This window comes from Mytilus galloprovincialis, chromosome 13, assembly GCF_965363235.1.
Source record: "Mytilus galloprovincialis chromosome 13, xbMytGall1.hap1.1, whole genome shotgun sequence".
Taxonomy (NCBI): Eukaryota; Metazoa; Mollusca; class Bivalvia; order Mytilida; family Mytilidae; genus Mytilus; species Mytilus galloprovincialis.
Window position 1 is genome coordinate 4,494,473 of NC_134850.1, and position 6,972 is coordinate 4,501,444.

Below are 6,972 nucleotides of genomic sequence, written 5' to 3' on the forward strand. Positions count from 1 at the left end.
ATGCTGGTATCTTAAATTTATGCGAACCAAAATTTTTTGTTATTATATTTCAATTTTGCTGTCCATTGTCATGATTGTATTATACATTGAATCCTGACATAAAAAATATGGCTGATTTACTATGCGGGTATATAGATTTACAAATTAAAGTGCATATATGGTCAGTTTTGGTAATGCGGTCAAATAATTTTGTTGTACAAGTCAGCTGGAGGTATCAAAACTACTGAAATTTTGTTACGTATCAATATTTTGAATAAAATGAGGACATGCTGGTATCTTAAATTTATGCGAACCAAAATTTTTTGTTATTATATTGCAATTTTGCTGTCCATTGTCATGATTGTATTATACATTGAATCCTGACATAAAAAATATGGCTGATTTACTATGCGGGTATATAGATTTACAAATTAAAGTGCATATATGGTCAGTTTTGGTGGATGCGGTCAAATAGTTTTGTTGTACAAGTCAGCTGGAGGTATCAAAACTACTGAAATTTTGTTACGTATCAATATTTTGAATAAAATGAGGACATGCTGGTATCTTAAATTTATGCGAACCAAAATTTTTTGTTATTATATTGCAATTTTGCTGTCCATTGTCATGATTGTATTATACATTGAATCCTGACATAAAATTATGGCTGATTTACTATGCGGGTATATAGATTTACAAATTAAAGTGCATATATGGTCAGTTTTGGTAATGCGGTCAAATAATTTTGTTGTACAAGTCAGCTGGAGGTATCAAAACTACTGAAATTTTGTTACGTATCAATATTTTGAATAAAATGAGGACATGCTGGTATCTTAAATTTATGCGAACCAAAATTTTTTGTTATTATATTGCAATTTTGCTGTCCATTGTCATGATTGTATTATACATTGAATCCTGACATAAAAAATATGGCTGATTTACTATGCGGGTATATAAATTTACAAATTAAAGTGCATATATGGTCAGTTTTGGTGGATGCGGTCAAATAATTTTGTTGTACAAGTCAGCTGGAGGTATCAAAACTACTGAAATTTTGTTACGTATCAATATTTTGAATAAAATGAGGACATGCTGGTGTCCTAAATTGATGTGAACAAAAATTTGTTGTTATTGTATTGCAATATTGCTGTCCATTGTCATGATTGTATTATACATTGAATCCTGATATAAAAAATATGGCTGATTTACTATGCGGGTATATAGATTTACAAATTAAAGTGCATATATGGTCAGTTTTGGTAATGCGGTCAAATAATTTTGTTGTACAAGTCAGCTGGAGGTATCAAAACTACTGAAATTTTGTTACGTATCAATATTTTGAATAAAATGAGGACATGCTGGTATCTTAAATTTATGCGAACCAAAATTTTTTGTTATTATATTGCAATTTTGCTGTCCATTGTCATTATTGTATTATACATTGAATCCTGACATAAAAAATATGGCTGTTTTACAATGCGGGTATATAGATTTACAAATTAAAGTGCACATATGGTCAGTTTTGGTAATGCGGTCAAATAATTTTGTTGTACAAGTCAGCTGGAGGTATCAAAACTACTGAAATTTTGTTACGTATCAATATTTTGAATAAAATGAGGACATGCTGGTATCTTACATTTATGCGAACCAAAATTTTTTGTTATTATATTGCAATTTTGCTGTCCATTGTCATGATTGTATTATACATTGAATCCTGACATAAAAAATATGGGTGATTTACTATGCGGGTATATAGATTTACAAATTAAAGTGCATATATGGTCAGTTTTGGTGGATGCGGTCAAATAATTTTGTTATACAAGTCAACTGGAGGCATCAAAACTACTGAAATTTTGTAACCTATCAGTATTTTGAGTAAAAAGAAGACATGCTTGCACCCTTAATTTAGGCGAACAAAAATTTATAGTCATTATTTAAATGAATTAAACTATTGCTGATTGTGGCTGCATAGTTCAAGGATGTATAACTAACAAGGACGTATACACCTCACATCAAATATACTTCTTTTCAAAAATATACATAATATGATTGGATTTGATCTCGGAATATATATATATATTCAGTGCCTGTTATCATTGTAACCGAGATCGTTTTTATAATAGATAGATTGTCAGATCACAGATAAATTTGTGTTACGTTCTGTGCGTACTTATTTTCAAAAAATTGTATTTAATCCTGTTCATAAAACGGAAGTATTAATTTTCAAATTACTTTATTTTCGATGTTTATACTACGAAACAAAGATATTAAAAATATTTTTTGTTAAATCAACGAAGAGCGGTCCTGGTTACAAGTTAACTTAGTGTTGAGCAGACCAGTCAAAAGTTAACTTGGGAACAGGTCTGGTTTTGATCGGATTTTTCCAAGCAGAAGTTAACTTTGTGGCAGGACCGGTTTACAAGTTAACTTATGTTAACTTTATGACAGGACTGGTTCCGAAGTTAACTTATGTTAACTTTATGACAGGACTGGTTCGAAGTTAACTTATATCAATAGCGGACCTGTTTCCAAGTTAACTTTTTGGCAGACAAAAAACAGTCCTAGGACCAAGTCCGCTTTTCAAGTTAACTAGATTTTGGTCCTAGGACTGGTCAGAGCAGTCCTATAATCGGTCACAGGTTAACTTTGACCAGTCCAAATGACTGGTTATCAAGTTAACTTGCTGTACAGGTTAGGAGTGCACCCATCTGTACCAATGATAAAATTTTGTAAATGTTTTGACTAGTTTGTGATATAGAAAACCCTGGTGTAATAACTTTTCAGTAATACATAAATTTCTCTCGCTAAACTATAATACACGAGCGAATAGTGCAAGTTGAGATGTATAAACACCATATGACGGTGACAGGGGAACGTCACCATCTAAAAATCGTTCATTATCACTGTACTAGTATATATTTGTTTAGGGGCCAGCTGAAGGACGCATTCGGGTGCAGGAAAATCTCGCTACATTGAAGACCTGTTGGTGACCTTCTGCTGTTGTTTTTTCTATGGTCAGGTTGCTGTCTCTTTGACTCATTCCTTATTTTCATTCTCAATTTTAATTAACGATAGGAAATTAAATCATATAAAAAAGAAGATGTGGTATGATTGCCAATGAGACAACTATCGACAAAAGACCAAAATGACACAGACATTAACAACTATATGTCACCGTACGGCTTCAACAATGAGCAAAGCCCATACCGCATAGTCAGCTATAAAAGGCCCCAATAAGCCAATGTAAAACAATTCAAATGAGAAAACTAACGGCTTGATTTATGTAAAAAAATGAACGAAAAACAAATATGTAACACATACACAAACGACAACCACTGAATATACAGGCTCCTGACTTGGGACAGGTACATACATACATAATGTGGAGGGGTTAAACATGTTAGCGGGATCCCAACCCTCCCCCTAACCTGGGACAGTGGTATAACAGTACAACATCAGAATATTTTATCCTGAATTTGTGTACTTAGCTTCCCGTTAATGATAAAGATATCAAGATCGAGGAAAGGGCAGTGGTCATTGTTGGTATTACCTTTATTTAAAGTAAGTTCAACATAATAAATTTCTTTAGTATACATACTGAAGTCGTCATTATTGAGAGTCAATATAACATCCAAATATTTTAAAGTATTGTTAAATATTTGTATCAAAACTCATAACAATACAGAAACAGGTCCTCAATAAATGATGCACAATAAGTCCCCATTGGAATTCCAATAACTTGACGCTATACGATATCTTCAAAGCGAACAAAAATGTTATCAAGTAAAAATGCAAGCGCAGATGTCCAATTGACATAGTTCTTTTGTTTGTCGCTACTACAAATGACCTAAAAGAGTTTGAACATATATACTCGCATTCACTTTTTAAATGGCCAATTAATTAGGAATACATTTTTTTTTCATAATAAAAATATGAGGCAAACTGGTATATTGGGTAGAAAAATCAAAACTTTGAACAGATTTAAAAGCACCAATATATGCATGCAATTTATCAAGTACTTCCAATAAATTTTTGACACTCAAATTATGAAAGTAATTAAATTCCACTATTTTCAAAAGCCTTATTTGAATAATTTATTATCAGGTTTTTGATTGTACCAAGTGTTTTAGTAAATATAATAGACAATTTAGTAGTGGAACAATGGCTTGAAGATGAAATAAATCTATATTTGGAAGGTGTTCTGTGTAGTTTTGGAAGCCAGTACATCGTTGGGACTTTCATTGTATTTGGCTCTGTTTGAAACAAGTAGCTAAAAGTTTGTGTTTGTCACAGATGTCGTTTTCTGAAAGTCGTATGACAGTTTTAAAGTATATGGGGCAGTTGGTAGAGCTCAACATTCTGAACATTTATGCTCTTGTTATATTTTGTTATCTATTTATAAAGTTAAAAAAAATTAGACAAACATTGTATTTTACCCCTGTTTTTTGTTTAAGCCTTGTTGACCATATTGGTTAGCAGAAAGGGTCATCGGGCACATTTTTAAAACCAGATATCCCAATAATGATTGTTGCAAAGTTTGGTTAAATTTGGCGTAGTATTTTTAGAGGAGGAGATTTTTGTAAAAGTTAACAGACGACGACGACGGATGACGGACTCCAAGTGATGAGAAAAGCTCATTTGGACATTTGGGTTAGGTGAGCTAAAAAAACCAACATGTTAATGAGTATAGTGTGTTCATTCAGTTGATTATAATTGGTAGACTACTCTGTATTCTATTTACAACATAGACGATATACATTGTACTGCATCATATATGCATTTCGACAAATAATAATGTTCGCAGCTAAAAAAATACAAAATACAAAATATCTTTTCAACTATAGCCTTCTTTCCTATTCTGAGTAAGCCATATGTGGAGATATAAAGACTGTCTCAAAGGTCACGATGTGGTTCGTAAAAGCAGTCGTTTCATTATCTTCCCTTAAGAAGATCTTTACGAATTCAAATTTATAGCATCATCAAAATGTTTGCAATTTCAGCTAGAAGATAGTAAAACAGTAATTGTATTTCGAAATGTTATATCAGAAATTGTAATTATTAAAGCCGAAACAAGTTGCTCAATTCAACACCAATTTAATTTAAAAGAATAATCAGGGGTGTTGTAAAACTTTGCCATTCAAGTAAGCATTTAAACATATTCAATTTTTTTTTATATTTAAAGTATCATATGACTGTAAGTGTGTCTATTGGTATTATTAATGAGTTATTATTGTATTACGATTATTCATAGACAAAGGTGTAACCGAAAACTAAAAGATAAAATATTTAAAAATACATACCAAAAACGATTTACACATATCAGATATAACATTGCTAATTATCCTTGTTTCTTTATATCAAAAGGTAAAACAAGATATCATCCTTCCTCACATACTTTTATTCTATAATGTTTAAACGTACGTTGAATACATATAGTAGACATTTCGCTTGAGATATCGATAATCAATATTTTCTTCAGCCCTGAACGAGGGTAGTGACAAATATATTCAGTATTAAATATCCTTTTGTAAATATAAAGAGATAACAATGATCATTAAAATATTTTAAAATCTAAGGAACACTAACCTAATGCAAAGCTGAGTCAAATGTGTTGACGCATTCAAAAAAACTATTAATAATCAAACATACTACATACATGTTCTTTTCTGTTTGTTAAAAATAAACTTAATCTTTAAAAATAAAAGAGATGACAAGGTTTATCTAAATAATTTATAATCAAAGGTTAAGGTTTAAACATGTCTCAGTTCTAAACATGTTTACATTAAAGAACATATTTATGGTTCTGTTTATGATCCTAGTTATCTTGACATTGTGCGGTAAAGTCCTAACCAAAATTATAGTCATGTGTACATGTACTTTGTAGATGTGTTGTTTGTTTAAAAGAAGGAAATCAACACGTTATGAATTGCATACTTTTTCTGGATAAATCCTCACCAATAACGGTCAGAGCCAAATAAAATGTTTTTCATCATAATCCTTACCACTTTTAAAAACAAAACAAGCAACATAAGTAGATATAGGAATATTTGGTATGAGTGCCAATGAGACCACTCTGCATCCAAGTCACAATTTATAAAAGTAAACAATTATAGGTAAGTGTTATCTGATAATTATCTTTCCATCGTATTTTTTTTTTAAATACCTTTAAACAACAAAGACATGATATTGATTTTTAGGAAAGAAAAAAATCAAAATAAATATGTTTCGTTAGTTAGGACATTTAGGGATGCCATAAAGAAACTGGTACATATAGAAACGGGACGAAGAGGAGATGAGGGAATAGACCTTAACGCAGTACGGTGATCTATAGTTGTTAATTTCTGTGTCATTGCTAACATTTCAAAACAACCGATTTGGTGAATATGAACTTGTAAAATGACAATATGATATATTTTGTAAATTCTACATTCAAATGCGTTACTTACTACCCGACTATAAATTTAATTGCAGAAAGCAGTCGACGGGGAAGCTGAAGCAATGAGAAAAAAAACCTTCCTTGTAATTGAATGATAGAGTACTTGTTTAGAGCATGTCTCTTGTTGTCTGTTTTAACACATAGAGAACAAAAACTACGTATCGAGTGACAATCTAAAATATAACTTCATTTTAAGGAAATAAAAACACAACGTTACTGAATTATCATTACAGACCTCGCGCCATTGTGTATACACTAATTTCCAGGTAATCAAGTGTTACTATCCAAAGTCGCTTTTTTCCCTTTGATACCTGATAAATTATTTGAACATATAAACGTTTTACGTGAGACAGGTTTCAGAGTAGGTTTTTTTATTCATTTAAGCTAAACAATCATATTACGTCGATATAAAAATAAGGAGATTGCCAATTAAACAACTATAGCGCAAACACTTGAGGTTTCATAGTTCACCGTTTGAGCATAACCAATAGTTTACAGTAAGCTAAAAAGAGCTTCGGTACAAAAATTTGTGGAACAACACGAACTATCACCACACCAAT

At 31.3% G+C, this 6,972-nt stretch overlaps 1 protein-coding gene across 2 annotated transcripts in view; it reads right to left on the bottom strand.

Annotated features, from left to right (window-relative positions):
* LOC143056899 (uncharacterized) overlaps positions 1-5,402 on the bottom strand; it is a 218,868-nt gene extending 213,466 nt beyond the window's left edge. For both annotated transcript variants that reach the window (XM_076230074.1, XM_076230075.1), the window contains exon 1: positions 5,277-5,402. The gene's annotated coding sequence lies outside the window, so the exon portion shown is untranslated. The remainder of the gene's footprint in view (positions 1-5,276) is intronic.
* Positions 5,403-6,972: the final 1,570 nt, after the last annotated feature.